We start from the raw sequence: 24,145 nt of genomic DNA, 5'->3' as shown, positions 1-24,145 counted from the left end.
ACCAAAAGATCATCACCCTGCGTGGAAGTTGACGGAGGATCCGAACCCGACTTGTCGGGAAGCGCTACAGCATTCACTCGGCAATGGCCATAATATGTTGAATACACTGGTTCTCAACCGATAAAGACAAGATGAAAGAAAATGTCCGATTGCCGATTTGTAACAACTTTGGCCCTTGTCAGTACTTGGGCGGGTGAGCGCATGGGGACACAGGGTACTGTTGGCAGTTTTACTTCCTATTTTTTCTTTCTCCTTTGTTTTCGGAGCTACAACCCGATTCGGTCATGGACACGCCACCGTGAAAGGATGGGGGAGTGCTGTGTGCCCATCGCCTCGCCTCTCCTTACCTCTCTCAGTCGTTTCTCGTGCTTGTCGTTTTGATATAGGCCGATTTGAGAGCGTCAGCTCTCGCGTCAGCTGAGCAAAGTCGAGACAAGTCGAGACACACTATAGGCTGGTCTGCAGCGAGTAAGAAGGGGGAAAAAAACATTAATTTAAGGGCGCGTGGCGAAAGTACTCATACGCGAAATTAAAAAGCCTGTTGCGGTGGCCGGGAATCGAACCCGGATCAACTGCTTGGAAGGCAACTATGCTGACCATTACACCACCACCGCACAAGGAAGCGCCCCGACGCCGCGCTGTGTCGGCTTCCCGCCTGTCGGCAGCGGCCGAAGGTGATCGTACCTGGCAGGCGCATTTCGAGGTAGGCTAGGGGAGAACATCCAGCCGCATTCGGACGGCGTATCCGCGCACATTTCGCATCCTTTGGCAAGAGTCGGTGCCGGCGCCGGCGATGCAAGAGTACGCAGAGGACCGCGTTCTGGCGGCATTTTTTAGCAGTGCAGTGCAGGATTCAGCGTCTGCAGCATCTTCTCGACAGAATGCTACGGCGCTTGACGGCAGTCCCACTTTCCCTTGAGACATCTGCTCGGCAAGCAGCGTGAAGTTACTACTGGCCCGAGCATCGGTGGTTCAGTGGTAGAATGCTCGCCTGCCACGCGGGCGGCCCGGGTTCGATTCCCGGCCGATGCATCGTTTTGCTGTTCCCGCGATAATGCTGCCGTGCTGCTTGTGCTCTTGAGATGCACGATCCACAAGAATGTATAGCTGGATTCCCTTGAGAAGAACCGAGAACGCAGCACTCGCGGGTCCCCACTAGGACGCTCGCATCATGTTCTACAGACTAGCGTCGGCCTGGCCTCACAATTTGCTATGTCCAGGTGCCTCCGACGCACTGAACGTTAACGACAAGGAGTGCTGCCTATCGTTTGCAAAAGCTGCAGCAACACCGCAATCAACTGGGCCGGCAATGCACGTCTAGCAACAGAACACGTTATCCAGGAAGTACAGTGTCTTTACGTCTAACATTGGGTATGGTACTTACCCAGTTTCCAGGAAAAGCGGTTCCACCCGTGCCTCGGTAGCGCAGTAGGCAGCGCGTAAGTCTCATAATCTTAAGGTCGTGAGTTCGATCCTCACCCGGGGCATTTAATTTTCTGTGACTGATGGTGATGCTGTTGCTAGGGCACTAACTTATTTCTTGTTTGTTATCCACAACGGTTTCAACGCTTCAGCGGGAAAATGTTTACTTCCTGTTACTGCTACTTACAGCTTCCCTTTCCCTCTTCTCCCAGCACAGCATGAAGCCAAAAGCATTGCTCTGAGACGTTTGAGGTGCGCGCCTTGCCAGTCAGTATGCGCAAAGACGCTCGCAAAGAGAGAAGGGCGCCGACGCGGGACACGACACGAAATGCGACAAGCGACCGTCCGAACCGGCGGAGACACCCCCACATCCGGTGTGGTCTAGTGGCTAGGATACCTGGCTTTCACCCAGGAGGCCCGGGTTCGATTCCCGGTACCGGAACGGAATTTTTTCCACACGAACCGTGACAAGTTTGAGCTGACCGAGCTGCCGTTTCCCGTCCTGCTCGCAATATAGCTACTGTTTCGTGACCGTCAGCAGAATATAGACGAGGGAAGCAGACGTCCGACGACCATAGAAATGGTGTACGGCTTCATGCCATACGTTTCCAGCGCAGGGCTGAGCAACTGCATCTGCCGAGGCCCGTTAGCTCAGTTGGTTAGAGCGTCGTGCTAATAACGCGAAGGTCGTGGGTTCGATCCCCCCACGGGCCACTAGTCTTTTACTACTACGAAAAGGCAGCGCCGATTTCAGCAGGCGAGTGTGATGACCAAAAGATCATCACCCTGCGTGGAAGTTGACGGAGGATCCGAACCCGACTTGTCGGGAAGCGCTACAGCATTCACTCGGCAATGGCCATAATATGTTGAATACACTGGTTCTCAACCGATAAAGACAAGATGAAAGAAAATGTCCGATTGCCGATTTGTAACAACTTTGGCCCTTGTCAGTACTTGGGCGGGTGAGCGCATGGGGACACAGGGTACTGTTGGCAGTTTTACTTCCTATTTTTTCTTTCTCCTTTGTTTTCGGAGCTACAACCCGATTCGGTCATGGACACGCCACCGTGAAAGGATGGGGGAGTGCTGTGTGCCCATCGCCTCGCCTCTCCTTACCTCTCTCAGTCGTTTCTCGTGCTTGTCGTTTTGATATAGGCCGATTTGAGAGCGTCAGCTCTCGCGTCAGTCGAGACAAGTCGAGACACACTATAGGCTGGTCTGCAGCGAGTAAGAAGGGGGAAAAAAACATTAATTTAAGGGCGCGTGGCGAAAGTACTCATACGCGAAATTAAAAAGCCTGTTGCGGTGGCCGGGAATCGAACCCGGATCAACTGCTTGGAAGGCAACTATGCTGACCATTACACCACCACCGCACAAGGAAGCGCCCCGACGCCGCGCTGTGTCGGCTTCCCGCCTGTCGGCAGCGGCCGAAGGTGATCGTACCTGGCAGGCGCATTTCGAGGTAGGCTAGGGGAGAACATCCAGCCGCATTCGGACGGCGTATCCGCGCACATTTCGCATCCTTTGGCAAGAGTCGGTGCCGGCGCCGGCGATGCAAGAGTACGCAGAGGACCGCGTTCTGGCGGCATTTTTTAGCAGTGCAGTGCAGGATTCAGCGTCTGCAGCATCTTCTCGACAGAATGCTACGGCGCTTGACGGCAGTCCCACTTTCCCTTGAGACATCTGCTCGGCAAGCAGCGTGAAGTTACTACTGGCCCGAGCATCGGTGGTTCAGTGGTAGAATGCTCGCCTGCCACGCGGGCGGCCCGGGTTCGATTCCCGGCCGATGCATCGTTTTGCTGTTCCCGCGATAATGCTGCCGTGCTGCTTGTGCTCTTGAGATGCACGATCCACAAGAATGTATAGCTGGATTCCCTTGAGAAGAACCGAGAACGCAGCACTCGCGGGTCCCCACTAGGACGCTCGCATCATGTTCTACAGACTAGCGTCGGCCTGGCCTCACAATTTGCTATGTCCAGGTGCCTCCGACGCACTGAACGTTAACGACAAGGAGTGCTGCCTATCGTTTGCAAAAGCTGCAGCAACACCGCAATCAACTGGGCCGGCAATGCACGTCTAGCAACAGAACACGTTATCCAGGAAGTACAGTGTCTTTACGTCTAACATTGGGTATGGTACTTACCCAGTTTCCAGGAAAAGCGGTTCCACCCGTGCCTCGGTAGCGCAGTAGGCAGCGCGTAAGTCTCATAATCTTAAGGTCGTGAGTTCGATCCTCACCCGGGGCATTTAATTTTCTGTGACTGATGGTGATGCTGTTGCTAGGGCACTAACTTATTTCTTGTTTGTTATCCACAACGGTTTCAACGCTTCAGCGGGAAAATGTTTACTTCCTGTTACTGCTACTTACAGCTTCCCTTTCCCTCTTCTCCCAGCACAGCATGAAGCCAAAAGCATTGCTCTGAGACGTTTGAGGTGCGCGCCTTGCCAGTCAGTATGCGCAAAGACGCTCGCAAAGAGAGAAGGGCGCCGACGCGGGACACGACACGAAATGCGACAAGCGACCGTCCGAACCGGCGGAGACACCCCCACATCCGGTGTGGTCTAGTGGCTGGGATACCTGGCTTTCACCCAGGAGGCCCGGGTTCGATTCCCGGTACCGGAACGGAATTTTTTCCACACGAACCGTGACAAGTTTGAGCTGACCGAGCTGCCGTTTCCCGTCCTGCTCGCAATATAGCTACTGTTTCGTGACCGTCAGCAGAATATAGACGAGGGAAGCAGACGTCCGACGACCATAGAAATGGTGTACGGCTTCATGCCATACGTTTCCAGCGCAGGGCTGAGCAACTGCATCTGCCGAGGCCCGTTAGCTCAGTTGGTTAGAGCGTCGTGCTAATAACGCGAAGGTCGTGGGTTCGATCCCCCCACGGGCCACTAGTCTTTTACTACTACGAAAAGGCAGCGCCGATTTCAGCAGGCGAGTGTGATGACCAAAAGATCATCACCCTGCGTGGAAGTTGACGGAGGATCCGAACCCGACTTGTCGGGAAGCGCTACAGCATTCACTCGGCAATGGCCATAATATGTTGAATACACTGGTTCTCAACCGATAAAGACAAGATGAAAGAAAATGTCCGATTGCCGATTTGTAACAACTTTGGCCCTTGTCAGTACTTGGGCGGGTGAGCGCATGGGGACACAGGGTACTGTTGGCAGTTTTACTTCCTATTTTTTCTTTCTCCTTTGTTTTCGGAGCTACAACCCGATTCGGTCATGGACACGCCACCGTGAAAGGATGGGGGAGTGCTGTGTGCCCATCGCCTCGCCTCTCCTTACCTCTCTCAGTCGTTTCTCGTGCTTGTCGTTTTGATATAGGCCGATTTGAGAGCGTCAGCTCTCGCGTCAGCTGAGCAAAGTCGAGACAAGTCGAGACACACTATAGGCTGGTCTGCAGCGAGTAAGAAGGGGGAAAAAAACATTAATTTAAGGGCGCGTGGCGAAAGTACTCATACGCGAAATTAAAAAGCCTGTTGCGGTGGCCGGGAATCGAACCCGGATCAACTGCTTGGAAGGCAACTATGCTGACCATTACACCACCACCGCACAAGGAAGCGCCCCGACGCCGCGCTGTGTCGGCTTCCCGCCTGTCGGCAGCGGCCGAAGGTGATCGTACCTGGCAGGCGCATTTCGAGGTAGGCTAGGGGAGAACATCCAGCCGCATTCGGACGGCGTATCCGCGCACATTTCGCATCCTTTGGCAAGAGTCGGTGCCGGCGCCGGCGATGCAAGAGTACGCAGAGGACCGCGTTCTGGCGGCATTTTTTAGCAGTGCAGTGCAGGATTCAGCGTCTGCAGCATCTTCTCGACAGAATGCTACGGCGCTTGACGGCAGTCCCACTTTCCCTTGAGACATCTGCTCGGCAAGCAGCGTGAAGTTACTACTGGCCCGAGCATCGGTGGTTCAGTGGTAGAATGCTCGCCTGCCACGCGGGCGGCCCGGGTTCGATTCCCGGCCGATGCATCGTTTTGCTGTTCCCGCGATAATGCTGCCGTGCTGCTTGTGCTCTTGAGATGCACGATCCACAAGAATGTATAGCTGGATTCCCTTGAGAAGAACCGAGAACGCAGCACTCGCGGGTCCCCACTAGGACGCTCGCATCATGTTCTACAGACTAGCGTCGGCCTGGCCTCACAATTTGCTATGTCCAGGTGCCTCCGACGCACTGAACGTTAACGACAAGGAGTGCTGCCTATCGTTTGCAAAAGCTGCAGCAACACCGCAATCAACTGGGCCGGCAATGCACGTCTAGCAACAGAACACGTTATCCAGGAAGTACAGTGTCTTTACGTCTAACATTGGGTATGGTACTTACCCAGTTTCCAGGAAAAGCGGTTCCACCCGTGCCTCGGTAGCGCAGTAGGCAGCGCGTAAGTCTCATAATCTTAAGGTCGTGAGTTCGATCCTCACCCGGGGCATTTAATTTTCTGTGACTGATGGTGATGCTGTTGCTAGGGCACTAACTTATTTCTTGTTTGTTATCCACAACGGTTTCAACGCTTCAGCGGGAAAATGTTTACTTCCTGTTACTGCTACTTACAGCTTCCCTTTCCCTCTTCTCCCAGCACAGCATGAAGCCAAAAGCATTGCTCTGAGACGTTTGAGGTGCGCGCCTTGCCAGTCAGTATGCGCAAAGACGCTCGCAAAGAGAGAAGGGCGCCGACGCGGGACACGACACGAAATGCGACAAGCGACCGTCCGAACCGGCGGAGACACCCCCACATCCGGTGTGGTCTAGTGGCTAGGATACCTGGCTTTCACCCAGGAGGCCCGGGTTCGATTCCCGGTACCGGAACGGAATTTTTTCCACACGAACCGTGACAAGTTTGAGCTGACCGAGCTGCCGTTTCCCGTCCTGCTCGCAATATAGCTACTGTTTCGTGACCGTCAGCAGAATATAGACGAGGGAAGCAGACGTCCGACGACCATAGAAATGGTGTACGGCTTCATGCCATACGTTTCCAGCGCAGGGCTGAGCAACTGCATCTGCCGAGGCCCGTTAGCTCAGTTGGTTAGAGCGTCGTGCTAATAACGCGAAGGTCGTGGGTTCGATCCCCCCACGGGCCACTAGTCTTTTACTACTACGAAAAGGCAGCGCCGATTTCAGCAGGCGAGTGTGATGACCAAAAGATCATCACCCTGCGTGGAAGTTGACGGAGGATCCGAACCCGACTTGTCGGGAAGCGCTACAGCATTCACTCGGCAATGGCCATAATATGTTGAATACACTGGTTCTCAACCGATAAAGACAAGATGAAAGAAAATGTCCGATTGCCGATTTGTAACAACTTTGGCCCTTGTCAGTACTTGGGCGGGTGAGCGCATGGGGACACAGGGTACTGTTGGCAGTTTTACTTCCTATTTTTTCTTTCTCCTTTGTTTTCGGAGCTACAACCCGATTCGGTCATGGACACGCCACCGTGAAAGGATGGGGGAGTGCTGTGTGCCCATCGCCTCGCCTCTCCTTACCTCTCTCAGTCGTTTCTCGTGCTTGTCGTTTTGATATAGGCCGATTTGAGAGCGTCAGCTCTCGCGTCAGTCGAGACAAGTCGAGACACACTATAGGCTGGTCTGCAGCGAGTAAGAAGGGGGAAAAAAACATTAATTTAAGGGCGCGTGGCGAAAGTACTCATACGCGAAATTAAAAAGCCTGTTGCGGTGGCCGGGAATCGAACCCGGATCAACTGCTTGGAAGGCAACTATGCTGACCATTACACCACCACCGCACAAGGAAGCGCCCCGACGCCGCGCTGTGTCGGCTTCCCGCCTGTCGGCAGCGGCCGAAGGTGATCGTACCTGGCAGGCGCATTTCGAGGTAGGCTAGGGGAGAACATCCAGCCGCATTCGGACGGCGTATCCGCGCACATTTCGCATCCTTTGGCAAGAGTCGGTGCCGGCGCCGGCGATGCAAGAGTACGCAGAGGACCGCGTTCTGGCGGCATTTTTTAGCAGTGCAGTGCAGGATTCAGCGTCTGCAGCATCTTCTCGACAGAATGCTACGGCGCTTGACGGCAGTCCCACTTTCCCTTGAGACATCTGCTCGGCAAGCAGCGTGAAGTTACTACTGGCCCGAGCATCGGTGGTTCAGTGGTAGAATGCTCGCCTGCCACGCGGGCGGCCCGGGTTCGATTCCCGGCCGATGCATCGTTTTGCTGTTCCCGCGATAATGCTGCCGTGCTGCTTGTGCTCTTGAGATGCACGATCCACAAGAATGTATAGCTGGATTCCCTTGAGAAGAACCGAGAACGCAGCACTCGCGGGTCCCCACTAGGACGCTCGCATCATGTTCTACAGACTAGCGTCGGCCTGGCCTCACAATTTGCTATGTCCAGGTGCCTCCGACGCACTGAACGTTAACGACAAGGAGTGCTGCCTATCGTTTGCAAAAGCTGCAGCAACACCGCAATCAACTGGGCCGGCAATGCACGTCTAGCAACAGAACACGTTATCCAGGAAGTACAGTGTCTTTACGTCTAACATTGGGTATGGTACTTACCCAGTTTCCAGGAAAAGCGGTTCCACCCGTGCCTCGGTAGCGCAGTAGGCAGCGCGTAAGTCTCATAATCTTAAGGTCGTGAGTTCGATCCTCACCCGGGGCATTTAATTTTCTGTGACTGATGGTGATGCTGTTGCTAGGGCACTAACTTATTTCTTGTTTGTTATCCACAACGGTTTCAACGCTTCAGCGGGAAAATGTTTACTTCCTGTTACTGCTACTTACAGCTTCCCTTTCCCTCTTCTCCCAGCACAGCATGAAGCCAAAAGCATTGCTCTGAGACGTTTGAGGTGCGCGCCTTGCCAGTCAGTATGCGCAAAGACGCTCGCAAAGAGAGAAGGGCGCCGACGCGGGACACGACACGAAATGCGACAAGCGACCGTCCGAACCGGCGGAGACACCCCCACATCCGGTGTGGTCTAGTGGCTAGGATACCTGGCTTTCACCCAGGAGGCCCGGGTTCGATTCCCGGTACCGGAACGGAATTTTTTCCACACGAACCGTGACAAGTTTGAGCTGACCGAGCTGCCGTTTCCCGTCCTGCTCGCAATATAGCTACTGTTTCGTGACCGTCAGCAGAATATAGACGAGGGAAGCAGACGTCCGACGACCATAGAAATGGTGTACGGCTTCATGCCATACGTTTCCAGCGCAGGGCTGAGCAACTGCATCTGCCGAGGCCCGTTAGCTCAGTTGGTTAGAGCGTCGTGCTAATAACGCGAAGGTCGTGGGTTCGATCCCCCCACGGGCCACTAGTCTTTTACTACTACGAAAAGGCAGCGCCGATTTCAGCAGGCGAGTGTGATGACCAAAAGATCATCACCCTGCGTGGAAGTTGACGGAGGATCCGAACCCGACTTGTCGGGAAGCGCTACAGCATTCACTCGGCAATGGCCATAATATGTTGAATACACTGGTTCTCAACCGATAAAGACAAGATGAAAGAAAATGTCCGATTGCCGATTTGTAACAACTTTGGCCCTTGTCAGTACTTGGGCGGGTGAGCGCATGGGGACACAGGGTACTGTTGGCAGTTTTACTTCCTATTTTTTCTTTCTCCTTTGTTTTCGGAGCTACAACCCGATTCGGTCATGGACACGCCACCGTGAAAGGATGGGGGAGTGCTGTGTGCCCATCGCCTCGCCTCTCCTTACCTCTCTCAGTCGTTTCTCGTGCTTGTCGTTTTGATATAGGCCGATTTGAGAGCGTCAGCTGAGCAAAGTCGAGACAAGTCGAGACACACTATAGGCTGGTCTGCAGCGAGTAAGAAGGGGGAAAAAAACATTAATTTAAGGGCGCGTGGCGAAAGTACTCATACGCGAAATTAAAAAGCCTGTTGCGGTGGCCGGGAATCGAACCCGGATCAACTGCTTGGAAGGCAACTATGCTGACCATTACACCACCACCGCACAAGGAAGCGCCCCGACGCCGCGCTGTGTCGGCTTCCCGCCTGTCGGCAGCGGCCGAAGGTGATCGTACCTGGCAGGCGCATTTCGAGGTAGGCTAGGGGAGAACATCCAGCCGCATTCGGACGGCGTATCCGCGCACATTTCGCATCCTTTGGCAAGAGTCGGTGCCGGCGCCGGCGATGCAAGAGTACGCAGAGGACCGCGTTCTGGCGGCATTTTTTAGCAGTGCAGTGCAGGATTCAGCGTCTGCAGCATCTTCTCGACAGAATGCTACGGCGCTTGACGGCAGTCCCACTTTCCCTTGAGACATCTGCTCGGCAAGCAGCGTGAAGTTACTACTGGCCCGAGCATCGGTGGTTCAGTGGTAGAATGCTCGCCTGCCACGCGGGCGGCCCGGGTTCGATTCCCGGCCGATGCATCGTTTTGCTGTTCCCGCGATAATGCTGCCGTGCTGCTTGTGCTCTTGAGATGCACGATCCACAAGAATGTATAGCTGGATTCCCTTGAGAAGAACCGAGAACGCAGCACTCGCGGGTCCCCACTAGGACGCTCGCATCATGTTCTACAGACTAGCGTCGGCCTGGCCTCACAATTTGCTATGTCCAGGTGCCTCCGACGCACTGAACGTTAACGACAAGGAGTGCTGCCTATCGTTTGCAAAAGCTGCAGCAACACCGCAATCAACTGGGCCGGCAATGCACGTCTAGCAACAGAACACGTTATCCAGGAAGTACAGTGTCTTTACGTCTAACATTGGGTATGGTACTTACCCAGTTTCCAGGAAAAGCGGTTCCACCCGTGCCTCGGTAGCGCAGTAGGCAGCGCGTAAGTCTCATAATCTTAAGGTCGTGAGTTCGATCCTCACCCGGGGCATTTAATTTTCTGTGACTGATGGTGATGCTGTTGCTAGGGCACTAACTTATTTCTTGTTTGTTATCCACAACGGTTTCAACGCTTCAGCGGGAAAATGTTTACTTCCTGTTACTGCTACTTACAGCTTCCCTTTCCCTCTTCTCCCAGCACAGCATGAAGCCAAAAGCATTGCTCTGAGACGTTTGAGGTGCGCGCCTTGCCAGTCAGTATGCGCAAAGACGCTCGCAAAGAGAGAAGGGCGCCGACGCGGGACACGACACGAAATGCGACAAGCGACCGTCCGAACCGGCGGAGACACCCCCACATCCGGTGTGGTCTAGTGGCTAGGATACCTGGCTTTCACCCAGGAGGCCCGGGTTCGATTCCCGGTACCGGAACGGAATTTTTTCCACACGAACCGTGACAAGTTTGAGCTGACCGAGCTGCCGTTTCCCGTCCTGCTCGCAATATAGCTACTGTTTCGTGACCGTCAGCAGAATATAGACGAGGGAAGCAGACGTCCGACGACCATAGAAATGGTGTACGGCTTCATGCCATACGTTTCCAGCGCAGGGCTGAGCAACTGCATCTGCCGAGGCCCGTTAGCTCAGTTGGTTAGAGCGTCGTGCTAATAACGCGAAGGTCGTGGGTTCGATCCCCCCACGGGCCACTAGTCTTTTACTACTACGAAAAGGCAGCGCCGATTTCAGCAGGCGAGTGTGATGACCAAAAGATCATCACCCTGCGTGGAAGTTGACGGAGGATCCGAACCCGACTTGTCGGGAAGCGCTACAGCATTCACTCGGCAATGGCCATAATATGTTGAATACACTGGTTCTCAACCGATAAAGACAAGATGAAAGAAAATGTCCGATTGCCGATTTGTAACAACTTTGGCCCTTGTCAGTACTTGGGCGGGTGAGCGCATGGGGACACAGGGTACTGTTGGCAGTTTTACTTCCTATTTTTTCTTTCTCCTTTGTTTTCGGAGCTACAACCCGATTCGGTCATGGACACGCCACCGTGAAAGGATGGGGGAGTGCTGTGTGCCCATCGCCTCGCCTCTCCTTACCTCTCTCAGTCGTTTCTCGTGCTTGTCGTTTTGATATAGGCCGATTTGAGAGCGTCAGCTCTCGCGTCAGCTGAGCAAAGTCGAGACAAGTCGAGACACACTATAGGCTGGTCTGCAGCGAGTAAGAAGGGGGAAAAAAACATTAATTTAAGGGCGCGTGGCGAAAGTACTCATACGCGAAATTAAAAAGCCTGTTGCGGTGGCCGGGAATCGAACCCGGATCAACTGCTTGGAAGGCAACTATGCTGACCATTACACCACCACCGCACAAGGAAGCGCCCCGACGCCGCGCTGTGTCGGCTTCCCGCCTGTCGGCAGCGGCCGAAGGTGATCGTACCTGGCAGGCGCATTTCGAGGTAGGCTAGGGGAGAACATCCAGCCGCATTCGGACGGCGTATCCGCGCACATTTCGCATCCTTTGGCAAGAGTCGGTGCCGGCGCCGGCGATGCAAGAGTACGCAGAGGACCGCGTTCTGGCGGCATTTTTTAGCAGTGCAGTGCAGGATTCAGCGTCTGCAGCATCTTCTCGACAGAATGCTACGGCGCTTGACGGCAGTCCCACTTTCCCTTGAGACATCTGCTCGGCAAGCAGCGTGAAGTTACTACTGGCCCGAGCATCGGTGGTTCAGTGGTAGAATGCTCGCCTGCCACGCGGGCGACCCGGGTTCGATTCCCGGCCGATGCATCGTTTTGCTGTTCCCGCGATAATGCTGCCGTGCTGCTTGTGCTCTTGAGATGCACGATCCACAAGAATGTATAGCTGGATTCCCTTGAGAAGAACCGAGAACGCAGCACTCGCGGGTCCCCACTAGGACGCTCGCATCATGTTCTACAGACTAGCGTCGGCCTGGCCTCACAATTTGCTATGTCCAGGTGCCTCCGACGCACTGAACGTTAACGACAAGGAGTGCTGCCTATCGTTTGCAAAAGCTGCAGCAACACCGCAATCAACTGGGCCGGCAATGCACGTCTAGCAACAGAACACGTTATCCAGGAAGTACAGTGTCTTTACGTCTAACATTGGGTATGGTACTTACCCAGTTTCCAGGAAAAGCGGTTCCACCCGTGCCTCGGTAGCGCAGTAGGCAGCGCGTAAGTCTCATAATCTTAAGGTCGTGAGTTCGATCCTCACCCGGGGCATTTAATTTTCTGTGACTGATGGTGATGCTGTTGCTAGGGCACTAACTTATTTCTTGTTTGTTATCCACAACGGTTTCAACGCTTCAGCGGGAAAATGTTTACTTCCTGTTACTGCTACTTACAGCTTCCCTTTCCCTCTTCTCCCAGCACAGCATGAAGCCAAAAGCATTGCTCTGAGACGTTTGAGGTGCGCGCCTTGCCAGTCAGTATGCGCAAAGACGCTCGCAAAGAGAGAAGGGCGCCGACGCGGGACACGACACGAAATGCGACAAGCGACCGTCCGAACCGGCGGAGACACCCCCACATCCGGTGTGGTCTAGTGGCTAGGATACCTGGCTTTCACCCAGGAGGCCCGGGTTCGATTCCCGGTACCGGAACGGAATTTTTTCCACACGAACCGTGACAAGTTTGAGCTGACCGAGCTGCCGTTTCCCGTCCTGCTCGCAATATAGCTACTGTTTCGTGACCGTCAGCAGAATATAGACGAGGGAAGCAGACGTCCGACGACCATAGAAATGGTGTACGGCTTCATGCCATACGTTTCCAGCGCAGGGCTGAGCAACTGCATCTGCCGAGGCCCGTTAGCTCAGTTGGTTAGAGCGTCGTGCTAATAACGCGAAGGTCGTGGGTTCGATCCCCCCACGGGCCACTAGTCTTTTACTACTACGAAAAGGCAGCGCCGATTTCAGCAGGCGAGTGTGATGACCAAAAGATCATCACCCTGCGTGGAAGTTGACGGAGGATCCGAACCCGACTTGTCGGGAAGCGCTACAGCATTCACTCGGCAATGGCCATAATATGTTGAATACACTGGTTCTCAACCGATAAAGACAAGATGAAAGAAAATGTCCGATTGCCGATTTGTAACAACTTTGGCCCTTGTCAGTACTTGGGCGGGTGAGCGCATGGGGACACAGGGTACTGTTGGCAGTTTTACTTCCTATTTTTTCTTTCTCCTTTGTTTTCGGAGCTACAACCCGATTCGGTCATGGACACGCCACCGTGAAAGGATGGGGGAGTGCTGTGTGCCCATCGCCTCGCCTCTCCTTACCTCTCTCAGTCGTTTCTCGTGCTTGTCGTTTTGATATAGGCCGATTTGAGAGCGTCAGCTCTCGCGTCAGTCGAGACAAGTCGAGACACACTATAGGCTGGTCTGCAGCGAGTAAGAAGGGGGAAAAAAACATTAATTTAAGGGCGCGTGGCGAAAGTACTCATACGCGAAATTAAAAAGCCTGTTGCGGTGGCCGGGAATCGAACCCGGATCAACTGCTTGGAAGGCAACTATGCTGACCATTACACCACCACCGCACAAGGAAGCGCCCCGACGCCGCGCTGTGTCGGCTTCCCGCCTGTCGGCAGCGGCCGAAGGTGATCGTACCTGGCAGGCGCATTTCGAGGTAGGCTAGGGGAGAACATCCAGCCGCATTCGGACGGCGTATCCGCGCACATTTCGCATCCTTTGGCAAGAGTCGGTGCCGGCGCCGGCGATGCAAGAGTACGCAGAGGACCGCGTTCTGGCGGCATTTTTTAGCAGTGCAGTGCAGGATTCAGCGTCTGCAGCATCTTCTCGACAGAATGCTACGGCGCTTGACGGCAGTCCCACTTTCCCTTGAGACATCTGCTCGGCAAGCAGCGTGAAGTTACTACTGGCCCGAGCATCGGTGGTTCAGTGGTAGAATGCTCGCCTGCCACGCGGGCGGCCCGGGTTCGATTCCCGGCCGATGCATCGTTTTGCTGTTCCCGCGATAATGCTGCCGTGCTGCTTGTGCTCTTGAGATGCACGATCCACAAGAATGTATAGCTGGATTCCCTTGAGAAGAACCGAGAACGCAGCACTCGCGGGTCCCCACTAGGACGCTCGCATCATGTTCTACAGACTAGCGTCGGCCTGGCCTCACAATTTGCTATGTCCAGGTGCCTCCGACGCACTGAACGTTAACGACAAGGAGTGCTGCCTATCGTTTGCAAAAGCTGCAGCAACACCGCAATCAACTGGGCCGGCAATGCACGTCTAGCAACAGAACACGTTATCCAGGAAGTACAGTGTCTTTACGTCTAACATTGGGTATGGTACTTACCCAGTTTCCAGGAAAAGCGGTTCCACCCGTGCCTCGGTAGCGCAGTAGGCAGCGCGTAAGTCTCATAATCTTAAGGTCGTGAGTTCGATCCTCACCCGGGGCATTTAATTTTCTGTGACTGATGGTGATGCTGTTGCTAGGGCACTAACTTATTTCTTGTTTGTTATCCACAACGGTTTCAACGCTTCAGCGGGAAAATGTTTACTTCCTGTTACTGCTACTTACAGCTTCCCTTTCCCTCTTCTCCCAGCACAGCATGAAGCCAAAAGCATTGCTCTGAGACGTTTGAGGTGCGCGCCTTGCCAGTCAGTATGCGCAAAGACGCTCGCAAAGAGAGAAGGGCGCCGACGCGGGACACGACACGAAATGCGACAAGCGACCGTCCGAACCGGCGGAGACACCCCCACATCCGGTGTGGTCTAGTGGCTAGGATACCTGGCTTTCACCCAGGAGGCCCGGGTTCGATTCCCGGTACCGGAACGGAATTTTTTCCACACGAACCGTGACAAGTTTGAGCTGACCGAGCTGCCGTTTCCCGTCCTGCTCGCAATATAGCTACTGTTTCGTGACCGTCAGCAGAATATAGACGAGGGAAGCAGACGTCCGACGACCATAGAAATGGTGTACGGCTTCATGCCATACGTTTCCAGCGCAGGGCTGAGCAACTGCATCTGCCGAGGCCCGTTAGCTCAGTTGGTTAGAGCGTCGTGCTAATAACGCGAAGGTCGTGGGTTCGATCCCCCCACGGGCCACTAGTCTTTTACTACTACGAAAAGGCAGCGCCGATTTCAGCAGGCGAGTGTGATGACCAAAAGATCATCACCCTGCGTGGAAGTTGACGGAGGATCCGAACCCGACTTGTCGGGAAGCGCTACAGCATTCACTCGGCAATGGCCATAATATGTTGAATACACTGGTTCTCAACCGATAAAGACAAGATGAAAGAAAATGTCCGATTGCCGATTTGTAACAACTTTGGCCCTTGTCAGTACTTGGGCGGGTGAGCGCATGGGGACACAGGGTACTGTTGGCAGTTTTACTTCCTATTTTTTCTTTCTCCTTTGTTTTCGGAGCTACAACCCGATTCGGTCATGGACACGCCACCGTGAAAGGATGGGGGAGTGCTGTGTGCCCATCGCCTCGCCTCTCCTTACCTCTCTCAGTCGTTTCTCGTGCTTGTCGTTTTGATATAGGCCGATTTGAGAGCGTCAGCTCTCGCGTCAGCTGAGCAAAGTCGAGACAAGTCGAGACACACTATAGGCTGGTCTGCAGCGAGTAAGAAGGGGGAAAAAAACATTAATTTAAGGGCGCGTGGCGAAAGTACTCATACGCGAAATTAAAAAGCCTGTTGCGGTGGCCGGGAATCGAACCCGGATCAACTGCTTGGAAGGCAACTATGCTGACCATTACACCACCACCGCACAAGGAAGCGCCCCGACGCCGCGCTGTGTCGGCTTCCCGCCTGTCGGCAGCGGCCGAAGGTGATCGTACCTGGCAGGCGCATTTCGAGGTAGGCTAGGGGAGAACATCCAGCCGCATTCGGACGGCGTATCCGCGCACATTTCGCATCCTTTGGCAAGAGTCGGTGCCGGCGCCGGCGATGCAAGAGTACGCAGAGGACCGCGTTCTGGCGGCATTTTTTAGCAGTGCAGTGCAGGATTCAGCGTCTGCAGCATCTTCTCGACAGAATGCTACGGCGCTTGACGGCAGTCCCACTTTCCCTTGAGACATCTGCTCGGCAAGCAGCGTGAAGTTACTACTGGCCCGAGCATCGGTGGTTCAGTGGTAGAATGCTCGCCTGCCACGCGGGCGGCCCGGGTTCGATTCCCGGCCGATGCATCGTTTTGCTGTTCCCGCGATAATGCTGCCGTGCTGCTTGTGCTCTTGAGATGCACGATCCACAAGAATGTATAGCTGGATTCCCTTGAGAAGAACCGAGAACGCAGCACTCGCGGGTCCCCACTAGGACGCTCGCATCATGTTCTACAGACTAGCGTCGGCCTGGCCTCACAATTTGCTATGTCCAGGTGCCTCCGACGCACTGAACGTTAACGACAAGGAGTGCTGCCTATCGTTTGCAAAAGCTGCAGCAACACCGCAATCAACTGGGCCGGCAATGCACGTCTAGCAACAGAACACGTTATCCAGGAAGTACAGTGTCTTTACGTCTAACATTGGGTATGGTACTTACCCAGTTTCCAGGAAAAGCGGTTCCACCCGTGCCTCGGTAGCGCAGTAGGCAGCGCGTAAGTCTCATAATCTTAAGGTCGTGAGTTCGATCCTCACCCGGGGCATTTAATTTTCTGTGACTGATGGTGATGCTGTTGCTAGGGCACTAACTTATTTCTTGTTTGTTATCCACAACGGTTTCAACGCTTCAGCGGGAAAATGTTTACTTCCTGTTACTGCTACTTACAGCTTCCCTTTCCCTCTTCTCCCAGCACAGCATGAAGCCAAAAGCATTGCTCTGAGACGTTTGAGGTGCGCGCCTTGCCAGTCAGTATGCGCAAAGACGCTCGCAAAGAGAGAAGGGCGCCGACGCGGGACACGACACGAAATGCGACAAGCGACCGTCCGAACCGGCGGAGACACCCCCACATCCGGTGTGGTCTAGTGGCTGCAGTTCCGCTTGCGACGCCGTGCAGGTCGCACGTGTTGTGCCTTCGCTCCGCCATAGCGTGTGCAAGCCGTGAATAGTTTCGTTGTTTGCTAGATTTGCTGTCTTGTGCTTCCATCAATTCATTTAGCTTTTAGTGTTTTGTTTCGTTTTGTGTTAGCGGTCTCGTCCGCTTAATACGTGGATATGTCTTCCAGGTTGTTCCCAAGGAAATGTACTCTGTGTTTCGAATTTGACAAGTCTACGCGTCATGTTCAACCGAGTTCCATGGAAGTTCACGATTTCATAGTGGATGTCATTGGTATTACGTCTGACCAGGTTCATACTGCGTATTACGACACCGATCTCTACTGTTTCTTCGTCAAGTTGTTCAACCCTGTGTTACTGGAGAGGATTCTGTTAAAACATGGTGGAAGAGCTGAGTTCCGTCATCGTGACGCCTCGGTGAGTACTGTTCTCATATCCAGTGCTGATGTAGAATACAAAAATGTCCGTGTGTACAACCTGCCGCCGGAAGTTGAAAACTGTTACTTACGTGAGATTTTGACGAAGTATGGGGAGGTCAAGCAAATCCGTAACGAACGTTGGTCTAATCAACATCGGTTACAGTGTTTTAGTGGAGTCCGGTCAGTCGAAATGCACGTCAAGCAAGATATCCCCTCCCATCTTCTTGTTTGTGGGTATAAAGTGCATGTCACGTACAGTGGGCAACCAGGCACATGCTTTATTTGTAATGAAACTGGCCACTTGCGTACGAACTGCCCTAAACGTGTCTTTGTTCTCAAAAGTACTTTGGAACAGCGTAAAAAATTGACATTGGCCGATCTTGTTAGGGAGGCACCCATCACGGATATCGAACGCCCTAGTGATAGTGAAATATTGCCCCCGGGGCCTGGTTTGCCTGTTGCCGAATTTCCACCCTTTCCTTCACAACCGGTTACAGATACGCCTGATTCCAAATCTGACGTGCAGCAGCTGAGCCACAAACGGCGTCGAACGTGTGATGATGATAGTCCGGACGAGGATCTCCAGGAATTAGAACACGGCGTCCCAAAAGAGATGCCGGTTACGGTAAATGACTCAAGTTTTTCTGAACCGTCACACGCAGCTGTCGACGCTGCGGCTATTGACGTCATTCCGAGTGACGTACAGGCAGCTTTGGCACCACAACAGCCGAGCACGCCGCCTGAATTCGCGACGTCACCACAGGCCGAATCACAACAAGCGAGTGTTTCCGAAATGCATAACGAGGAAGGCAGTACTTGTGTACAAACGGAAGGAAGTCAACGTCCGTCTCCAAACAAACACGAAGTTCGTGCTAGTGACAACAGACAAACTTGTCCTAAGGTGGAAATTGAGTGCCGGCCACCTTCTGAGCCAGTTCTTTCTGTAGATCCGATGGCTGAGGCGTCCCATCACGTTATGGATTGCGAAGTAACTCAGGACCCTCCCACACCTCCGTCTGCCGATGTGTTCCCTAGCAGAGCACGTAGTAGGACCAAAGTTCAACCAAACGTCAACGCAGTACGGAAGAAAAACAAACCCAACGACACCCAAGTGACCGTTCGTGATTCTCCCGACAATGCAATCCATTCCGACGTTTCTCTGACATTGTAATGCAACCAGTGTTGTTTAGTGACCCTTTACGTCCCTCACTGTCATAATGGCGCAAGCGTACAAATTCGTCTCCCTGAACATAAATAAGATTCGATCTGATCTCAAAATTGCGGCACTACAGCAGTTTCTCTACGAATCTGACGCAGATATTGTGTTGTTGCAGGAAGTTACTGTTTTGAATCTCTTCATCTCTGGTTTTAAAACCATATCAAACGTTGCTCCTGAGGAAAGTACAGGTACCGCACTTTTATTACGGGAAGGTATTCCAGTTGAGGAGATCGAGTTTTTAGATTCCGGTCGAGGAGTGAGCTGTAAAATATTTGATGTAACCCTTGTTAACTTATATGCCCCGTCAGGCACCAGCAACAAATTCGAACGGTCACGTTTTTATAAGGAGGAGGTTACGTATCTGTTGCGGAGAAGTCCTCCAAACCTGATAATAGGAGGTGACTTCAACTGTGTTCTACGTAAAAACGATCAGTCTCCTAATTTTAACTACTGTAAAGAACTGCACGAGCTCGTTAAGAATATTAAGCTGAAAGATGCTTGGGAACTGAAGTATCCTACTTTAGTTAAATTTACTTTTTTCACCGGTACTTCATGCAGCCGTCTGGATAGAATTTATCTATCGGACTGTATCAGTGACAGACTCCTAGCGGTTGACGTAATCCCGGCTAGTTTTACCGACCATTGCGCTGTTGCGGCAACAGTTCGCTTAAATCGACAGCCTACCAAATTATTTCGTTCCCCGTGGATGTTAAACGTATCGCATCTGGCGGACGCTGAAATATTTGACGTTATCAGGCATGTGTGGGTAACTTGTTTGCGTTCCATCACTTTTTATCCGACTAAGGCGATATGGTGGACCACTGTTGCGAAACCAAAGCTTCGAAAAAGTCTCATTTATTACAGTGCTCAGAAAGCACGCGCCTGCAAGCAAACCTTTGAGTTTTACTACACTGTGCTGCGACAACTGTATGATTCATCCACTGCGACCACCACTAACTTTCCATCAATTCAACGTGTCAAGGCTAAACTTGTCAGCTTGAAGCGTCAACAGTTGGAAGGTCTGAAGGTTAAATCCAAACCTAAATCTGTTTTAGCGGACGAAATGACATCTATGTACCATTTATTCAAGCATTTATCACGCCGCCGCCGAGCTTTCATTGATGTTTTGGAAAGAGATAATGGGGAATTACTCTCTACTCAAGCGGCCATTGTTAGTGAAATTCACCACCATTTCCAACGACTGTATTCCAGTGGGATTGTCAACGACCCTGCTGTCAGTGCCGTGGTCAATGTTTTTGATAGGGCGATTACTCCTGCTGAAAATGTCGACTTTTTATCGGATTTCACTCCCGAGGAAGTTTTAGCCTTGATCTCCAAGTCGCCTTCCTTTAAATCGCCTGGTCCTGATGGTTTGCCCAAGGAATTTTATATTAAATTCTGGAATGTCCTTGGTGGTACTTTTACTGAAATTGTTAACGAAGTCATGCGTGGTGGTCCTCTTCCTGCCGAGTTCAAAGTGGGTAGAATTGTTTTAGTCCCGAAGAGAACTGGTCACAAGCGAGTTGATAATCTCCGTCCAATCACATTATTGAACTTTGATTATAAAACGATTGCCCGAGCGATTAATAGCAGAATGACCCCCATCCTTGGGAAAGTTATTCACTCCCATCAGTCTTGCCTTCCAGGGAGATCCATTATGACTCCGGTTGCGGAGTACAGAGACGTTATTTCAGTAGCGGCCGTCACCAACATCAAATGTGCTTTCCTTTTTCTTGACTTTTGCAAAGCTTTCGACCGCGTTAGTCATCACTATTTAGAACGCATCCTGCAACGAATTGGACTCGAAGAACGAGCTGTGGCAGTCATTCGGAATATGATGACAGGCATTACTGCTAGGATCACCGTTAACGGTCAGCTGACACAAGCTGTTAGTATACGACGAGGTGTCCCGCAAGGCAGTCCGTTGTCGATGTCGCTCTTTGTTTTGTCGCTCGAGCCATTTCTGAAGAGATTGTGTATCACCTTAACTGGCCTTTCTGTCTTAGGGAGTAATCTTACTGTGAGGGCTTACGCCGATGATGTTGCTGTTATCCTACGTCATGAGTCTGAAGTGGCCCAATTGCGGGCTGAGATTGATACTTACAGCACTGCTTCTGGAGCGAAACTCAGTGAGGGTAAATGTAAGGTTCTCAGCTTACGGGGCTTCGACTCTCTTGCTATACCATGGGCACAGATCGTCGAACAACATGTTGCTCTGGGAATCATCATCGATAGGTGTCCCTTACGTATGGCAGCTAAAAACTGGAAACTTACTGCCAATCGAATACAGGGAGCTATAGTGGAAAACACCTGGCGATCGACAAATATCCTCCAGAAGATCAGGATTTTGAATACATATATACTCTGTAAAGCTTATTATGTCGCTCAGGTGTTCCCCCTTCCCAAAATGCAAGCCCATAAGATCATGCGTTTGTCCAGCAGGTTTGTGTGGCTCGGTCATATTTTTAAGTTAACCTATACCACACTGTCTAAGTCAGTGCAAGCTGGGGGCCTGCAACTCGCTGATATCCGTCGAAAGGCGACAGCACTCTATATAAAACGAACAACTGTGTTACTTAACACGATGCCCCATACTATCACATCGAAGCTGTTTCGCATTGTTCGCCCTCAATGTATGACACCGCCAATTGACATCGGGAAACTCAACTTTCAATTGCAACATGTCGGTGTTTATTACCTCGAAATGAGTTACTTAGGTGACATAGTTTTCACAAGTCCTTGTCTCACGACAGTGTTCATCATTGCTCAGTGGCAGAAGTACGAAGCTCCAAATACAATTGAAATGCACTACCCAAGAATCGTCTGGACGGCAGTGTGGACCAATATTACTCTCAAAATTCATTCCTCCGATGTGCTTTCCGCCTGGTATACAGTAGTCCACAATCTTATTCCAACCAACGAAAAACTCCACCGCATTGGCTTAAGTGCTACTGCCAACTGCCTCAAATGTGGATTAGTAGACACTCTGAGGCACAGGTTTACTTGCTGCGGGCATCAGTTCAACTGGCATTGGGTGCGGAAACGATTGGCGCTGCTCACACGTAGCACTGAAAGTCTTTATACAACTGATATCCTCCTGTGGCCTGATACACGGTATTACCCCAAAACGAAAATCAATACTGTTATGTGGATGCTGGGACATTTTGTCAATTACGTCATAACTAAACACGGAGACGACGATATTCATGCCTTTACTGCTTATATGGAAACGGCATATTGGCGAAGAAACCAGTTCCCGAACATTAAGAGGGATTTTGGGAATATGTTAACCATACTGTTTGAGAAACAGGGAATTGGGTGATTCCTGTCAACATTTCCACGGTGAAGTTCTCAAGTACAAGTAAACACTGCAGACTCTTTTCGTTATCATTTCGCCTAAGGCGCTTGAAGAACCTGCGGTTTTCTTTTCTTTCTTATACCTCATTTTTTGTTTTTGAGGGGAGACATTTTTTTTTCTTTGTTTTGAGAACGATTTCTATTTTTCGTTACACTTCTACTAAAAAGAAGACGAAGCAATGAACTCCTTGTAATCCGGAAGAACTAGAATATATTTCGTGTATTGTTGTACGACGCCAGTGAATCTGGAGAATTTGATTTCTTTTGCTATAGCTGAAGAAGCTCGCCAAGGAAGGCATTCATGGAGAGCGCAAGGAGGGCTGTAAGGGGAGAAGGGAGGCCCTAAAAAAAAAAAAAACAAAAAAAAAAAAAAAAAAAAAAAAAGTGGCTAGGATACCTGGCTTTCACCCAGGAGGCCCGGGTTCGATTCCCGGTACCGGAACGGAATTTTTTCCACACGAACCGTGACAAGTTTGAGCTGACCGAGCTGCCGTTTCCCGTCCTGCTCGCAATATAGCTACTGTTTCGTGACCGTCAGCAGAATATAGACGAGGGAAGCAGACGTCCGACGACCATAGAAATGGTGTACGGCTTCATGCCATACGTTTCCAGCGCAGGGCTGAGCAACTGCATCTGCCGAGGCCCGTTAGCTCAGTTGGTTAGAGCGTCGTGCTAATAACGCGAAGGTCGTGGGTTCGATCCCCCCACGGGCCACTAGTCTTTTACTACTACGAAAAGGCAGCGCCGATTTCAGCAGGCGAGTGTGATGACCAAAAGATCATCACCCTGCGTGGAAGTTGACGGAGGATCCGAACCCGACTTGTCGGGAAGCGCTACAGCATTCACTCGGCAATGGCCATAATATGTTGAATACACTGGTTCTCAACCGATAAAGACAAGATGAAAGAAAATGTCCGATTGCCGATTTGTAACAACTTTGGCCCTTGTCAGTACTTGGGCGGGTGAGCGCATGGGGACACAGGGTACTGTTGGCAGTTTTACTTCCTATTTTTTCTTTCTCCTTTGTTTTCGGAGCTACAACCCGATTCGGTCATGGACACGCCACCGTGAAAGGATGGGGGAGTGCTGTGTGCCCATCGCCTCGCCTCTCCTTACCTCTCTCAGTCGTTTCTCGTGCTTGTCGTTTTGATATAGGCCGATTTGAGAGCGTCAGCTCTCGCGTCAGCTGAGCAAAGTCGAGACAAGTCGAGACACACTATAGGCTGGTCTGCAGCGAGTAAGAAGGGGGAAAAAAACATTAATTTAAGGGCGCGTGGCGAAAGTACTCATACGCGAAATTAAAAAGCCTGTTGCGGTGGCCGGGAATCGAACCCGGATCAACTGCTTGGAAGGCAACTATGCTGACCATTACACCACCACCGCACAAGGAAGCGCCCCGACGCCGCGCTGTGTCGGCTTCCCGCCTGTCGGCAGCGGCCGAAGGTGATCGTACCTGGCAGGCGCATTTCGAGGTAGGCTAGGGGAGAACATCCAGCCGCATTCGGACGGCGTATCCGCGCACATTTCGCATCCTTTGGCAAGAGTCGGTGCCGGCGCCGGCGATGCAAGAGTACGCAGAGGACCGCGTTCTGGCGGCATTTTTTAGCAGTGCAGTGCAGGATTCAGCGTCTGCAGCATCTTCTCGACAGAATGCTACGGCGCTTGACGGCAGTCCCACTTTCCCTTGAGACATCTGCTCGGCAAGCAGCGTGAAGTTACTACTGGCCCGAGCATCGGTGGTTCAGTGGTAGAATGCTCGCCTGCCACGCGGGCGGCCCGGGTTCGATTCCCGGCCGATGCATCGTTTTGCTGTTCCCGCGATAATGCTGCCGTGCTGCTTGTGCTCTTGAGATGCACGATCCACAAGAATGTATAGCTGGATTCCCTTGAGAAGAACCGAGAACGCAGCACTCGCGGGTCCCCACTAGGACGCTCGCATCATGTTCTACAGACTAGCGTCGGCCTGGCCTCACAATTTGCTATGTCCAGGTGCCTCCGACGCACTGAACGTTAACGAC

At 52.2% G+C, this 24,145-nt stretch overlaps 41 non-coding genes across 41 annotated transcripts; 32 read left to right on the top strand and 9 right to left on the bottom strand.

The window, feature by feature from the left end:
- Nucleotides 1-542: 542 nt before the first annotated feature.
- Trnag-ucc (transfer RNA glycine (anticodon UCC)) lies at nt 543-614 on the bottom strand. Its single transcript has one exon. It is a non-coding gene; the product is annotated as a tRNA-Gly (tRNA).
- A 347-nt stretch (nt 615-961) lies between these two features.
- Nucleotides 962-1,032, top strand: Trnag-gcc (transfer RNA glycine (anticodon GCC)). The gene has a single exon. It is a non-coding gene; the product is annotated as a tRNA-Gly (tRNA).
- A 382-nt stretch (nt 1,033-1,414) lies between these two features.
- On the top strand, nt 1,415-1,487 carry Trnam-cau (transfer RNA methionine (anticodon CAU)). The gene has a single exon. It is a non-coding gene; the product is annotated as a tRNA-Met (tRNA).
- Nucleotides 1,488-1,792: 305 nt separating this feature from the next.
- Trnae-uuc (transfer RNA glutamic acid (anticodon UUC)) lies at nt 1,793-1,864 on the top strand. The gene has a single exon. It is a non-coding gene; the product is annotated as a tRNA-Glu (tRNA).
- A 198-nt stretch (nt 1,865-2,062) lies between these two features.
- Trnai-aau (transfer RNA isoleucine (anticodon AAU)) lies at nt 2,063-2,136 on the top strand. Its single transcript has one exon. It is a non-coding gene; the product is annotated as a tRNA-Ile (tRNA).
- Nucleotides 2,137-2,723: 587 nt separating this feature from the next.
- Nucleotides 2,724-2,795, bottom strand: Trnag-ucc (transfer RNA glycine (anticodon UCC)). The gene has a single exon. It is a non-coding gene; the product is annotated as a tRNA-Gly (tRNA).
- Nucleotides 2,796-3,142: 347 nt separating this feature from the next.
- On the top strand, nt 3,143-3,213 carry Trnag-gcc (transfer RNA glycine (anticodon GCC)). The gene has a single exon. It is a non-coding gene; the product is annotated as a tRNA-Gly (tRNA).
- Nucleotides 3,214-3,595: 382 nt separating this feature from the next.
- On the top strand, nt 3,596-3,668 carry Trnam-cau (transfer RNA methionine (anticodon CAU)). Its single transcript has one exon. It is a non-coding gene; the product is annotated as a tRNA-Met (tRNA).
- A 305-nt stretch (nt 3,669-3,973) lies between these two features.
- Nucleotides 3,974-4,045, top strand: Trnae-uuc (transfer RNA glutamic acid (anticodon UUC)). The gene has a single exon. It is a non-coding gene; the product is annotated as a tRNA-Glu (tRNA).
- A 198-nt stretch (nt 4,046-4,243) lies between these two features.
- On the top strand, nt 4,244-4,317 carry Trnai-aau (transfer RNA isoleucine (anticodon AAU)). Its single transcript has one exon. It is a non-coding gene; the product is annotated as a tRNA-Ile (tRNA).
- A 597-nt stretch (nt 4,318-4,914) lies between these two features.
- On the bottom strand, nt 4,915-4,986 carry Trnag-ucc (transfer RNA glycine (anticodon UCC)). The gene has a single exon. It is a non-coding gene; the product is annotated as a tRNA-Gly (tRNA).
- Nucleotides 4,987-5,333: 347 nt separating this feature from the next.
- Trnag-gcc (transfer RNA glycine (anticodon GCC)) lies at nt 5,334-5,404 on the top strand. The gene has a single exon. It is a non-coding gene; the product is annotated as a tRNA-Gly (tRNA).
- Nucleotides 5,405-5,786: 382 nt separating this feature from the next.
- Nucleotides 5,787-5,859, top strand: Trnam-cau (transfer RNA methionine (anticodon CAU)). The gene has a single exon. It is a non-coding gene; the product is annotated as a tRNA-Met (tRNA).
- Nucleotides 5,860-6,164: 305 nt separating this feature from the next.
- Nucleotides 6,165-6,236, top strand: Trnae-uuc (transfer RNA glutamic acid (anticodon UUC)). Its single transcript has one exon. It is a non-coding gene; the product is annotated as a tRNA-Glu (tRNA).
- Nucleotides 6,237-6,434: 198 nt separating this feature from the next.
- On the top strand, nt 6,435-6,508 carry Trnai-aau (transfer RNA isoleucine (anticodon AAU)). The gene has a single exon. It is a non-coding gene; the product is annotated as a tRNA-Ile (tRNA).
- A 587-nt stretch (nt 6,509-7,095) lies between these two features.
- Nucleotides 7,096-7,167, bottom strand: Trnag-ucc (transfer RNA glycine (anticodon UCC)). The gene has a single exon. It is a non-coding gene; the product is annotated as a tRNA-Gly (tRNA).
- A 347-nt stretch (nt 7,168-7,514) lies between these two features.
- Trnag-gcc (transfer RNA glycine (anticodon GCC)) lies at nt 7,515-7,585 on the top strand. Its single transcript has one exon. It is a non-coding gene; the product is annotated as a tRNA-Gly (tRNA).
- A 382-nt stretch (nt 7,586-7,967) lies between these two features.
- On the top strand, nt 7,968-8,040 carry Trnam-cau (transfer RNA methionine (anticodon CAU)). Its single transcript has one exon. It is a non-coding gene; the product is annotated as a tRNA-Met (tRNA).
- Nucleotides 8,041-8,345: 305 nt separating this feature from the next.
- Trnae-uuc (transfer RNA glutamic acid (anticodon UUC)) lies at nt 8,346-8,417 on the top strand. Its single transcript has one exon. It is a non-coding gene; the product is annotated as a tRNA-Glu (tRNA).
- A 198-nt stretch (nt 8,418-8,615) lies between these two features.
- Trnai-aau (transfer RNA isoleucine (anticodon AAU)) lies at nt 8,616-8,689 on the top strand. The gene has a single exon. It is a non-coding gene; the product is annotated as a tRNA-Ile (tRNA).
- Nucleotides 8,690-9,274: 585 nt separating this feature from the next.
- Trnag-ucc (transfer RNA glycine (anticodon UCC)) lies at nt 9,275-9,346 on the bottom strand. The gene has a single exon. It is a non-coding gene; the product is annotated as a tRNA-Gly (tRNA).
- Nucleotides 9,347-9,693: 347 nt separating this feature from the next.
- Trnag-gcc (transfer RNA glycine (anticodon GCC)) lies at nt 9,694-9,764 on the top strand. The gene has a single exon. It is a non-coding gene; the product is annotated as a tRNA-Gly (tRNA).
- Nucleotides 9,765-10,146: 382 nt separating this feature from the next.
- Nucleotides 10,147-10,219, top strand: Trnam-cau (transfer RNA methionine (anticodon CAU)). The gene has a single exon. It is a non-coding gene; the product is annotated as a tRNA-Met (tRNA).
- Nucleotides 10,220-10,524: 305 nt separating this feature from the next.
- Nucleotides 10,525-10,596, top strand: Trnae-uuc (transfer RNA glutamic acid (anticodon UUC)). Its single transcript has one exon. It is a non-coding gene; the product is annotated as a tRNA-Glu (tRNA).
- A 198-nt stretch (nt 10,597-10,794) lies between these two features.
- On the top strand, nt 10,795-10,868 carry Trnai-aau (transfer RNA isoleucine (anticodon AAU)). Its single transcript has one exon. It is a non-coding gene; the product is annotated as a tRNA-Ile (tRNA).
- Nucleotides 10,869-11,465: 597 nt separating this feature from the next.
- Nucleotides 11,466-11,537, bottom strand: Trnag-ucc (transfer RNA glycine (anticodon UCC)). Its single transcript has one exon. It is a non-coding gene; the product is annotated as a tRNA-Gly (tRNA).
- A 347-nt stretch (nt 11,538-11,884) lies between these two features.
- On the top strand, nt 11,885-11,955 carry Trnag-gcc (transfer RNA glycine (anticodon GCC)). Its single transcript has one exon. It is a non-coding gene; the product is annotated as a tRNA-Gly (tRNA).
- Nucleotides 11,956-12,337: 382 nt separating this feature from the next.
- Trnam-cau (transfer RNA methionine (anticodon CAU)) lies at nt 12,338-12,410 on the top strand. The gene has a single exon. It is a non-coding gene; the product is annotated as a tRNA-Met (tRNA).
- A 305-nt stretch (nt 12,411-12,715) lies between these two features.
- Trnae-uuc (transfer RNA glutamic acid (anticodon UUC)) lies at nt 12,716-12,787 on the top strand. The gene has a single exon. It is a non-coding gene; the product is annotated as a tRNA-Glu (tRNA).
- Nucleotides 12,788-12,985: 198 nt separating this feature from the next.
- On the top strand, nt 12,986-13,059 carry Trnai-aau (transfer RNA isoleucine (anticodon AAU)). The gene has a single exon. It is a non-coding gene; the product is annotated as a tRNA-Ile (tRNA).
- Nucleotides 13,060-13,646: 587 nt separating this feature from the next.
- Trnag-ucc (transfer RNA glycine (anticodon UCC)) lies at nt 13,647-13,718 on the bottom strand. Its single transcript has one exon. It is a non-coding gene; the product is annotated as a tRNA-Gly (tRNA).
- Nucleotides 13,719-14,065: 347 nt separating this feature from the next.
- Nucleotides 14,066-14,136, top strand: Trnag-gcc (transfer RNA glycine (anticodon GCC)). Its single transcript has one exon. It is a non-coding gene; the product is annotated as a tRNA-Gly (tRNA).
- Nucleotides 14,137-14,518: 382 nt separating this feature from the next.
- Trnam-cau (transfer RNA methionine (anticodon CAU)) lies at nt 14,519-14,591 on the top strand. Its single transcript has one exon. It is a non-coding gene; the product is annotated as a tRNA-Met (tRNA).
- A 305-nt stretch (nt 14,592-14,896) lies between these two features.
- Trnae-uuc (transfer RNA glutamic acid (anticodon UUC)) lies at nt 14,897-14,968 on the top strand. Its single transcript has one exon. It is a non-coding gene; the product is annotated as a tRNA-Glu (tRNA).
- Nucleotides 14,969-15,166: 198 nt separating this feature from the next.
- Nucleotides 15,167-15,240, top strand: Trnai-aau (transfer RNA isoleucine (anticodon AAU)). Its single transcript has one exon. It is a non-coding gene; the product is annotated as a tRNA-Ile (tRNA).
- Nucleotides 15,241-15,837: 597 nt separating this feature from the next.
- Nucleotides 15,838-15,909, bottom strand: Trnag-ucc (transfer RNA glycine (anticodon UCC)). Its single transcript has one exon. It is a non-coding gene; the product is annotated as a tRNA-Gly (tRNA).
- Nucleotides 15,910-16,256: 347 nt separating this feature from the next.
- On the top strand, nt 16,257-16,327 carry Trnag-gcc (transfer RNA glycine (anticodon GCC)). Its single transcript has one exon. It is a non-coding gene; the product is annotated as a tRNA-Gly (tRNA).
- Nucleotides 16,328-16,709: 382 nt separating this feature from the next.
- Trnam-cau (transfer RNA methionine (anticodon CAU)) lies at nt 16,710-16,782 on the top strand. The gene has a single exon. It is a non-coding gene; the product is annotated as a tRNA-Met (tRNA).
- Nucleotides 16,783-22,767: 5,985 nt separating this feature from the next.
- On the top strand, nt 22,768-22,841 carry Trnai-aau (transfer RNA isoleucine (anticodon AAU)). Its single transcript has one exon. It is a non-coding gene; the product is annotated as a tRNA-Ile (tRNA).
- A 597-nt stretch (nt 22,842-23,438) lies between these two features.
- On the bottom strand, nt 23,439-23,510 carry Trnag-ucc (transfer RNA glycine (anticodon UCC)). Its single transcript has one exon. It is a non-coding gene; the product is annotated as a tRNA-Gly (tRNA).
- A 347-nt stretch (nt 23,511-23,857) lies between these two features.
- Nucleotides 23,858-23,928, top strand: Trnag-gcc (transfer RNA glycine (anticodon GCC)). Its single transcript has one exon. It is a non-coding gene; the product is annotated as a tRNA-Gly (tRNA).
- Nucleotides 23,929-24,145: the final 217 nt, after the last annotated feature.

Source organism: Schistocerca nitens, unplaced genomic scaffold (genome assembly GCF_023898315.1).
Source record: "Schistocerca nitens isolate TAMUIC-IGC-003100 unplaced genomic scaffold, iqSchNite1.1 HiC_scaffold_228, whole genome shotgun sequence".
Classification (NCBI taxonomy): Eukaryota; Metazoa; Arthropoda; class Insecta; order Orthoptera; family Acrididae; genus Schistocerca; species Schistocerca nitens.
The sequence above is the reverse complement of the archived record's forward strand: the minus strand, read 5'-3'. Positions and strand labels throughout refer to the sequence as shown.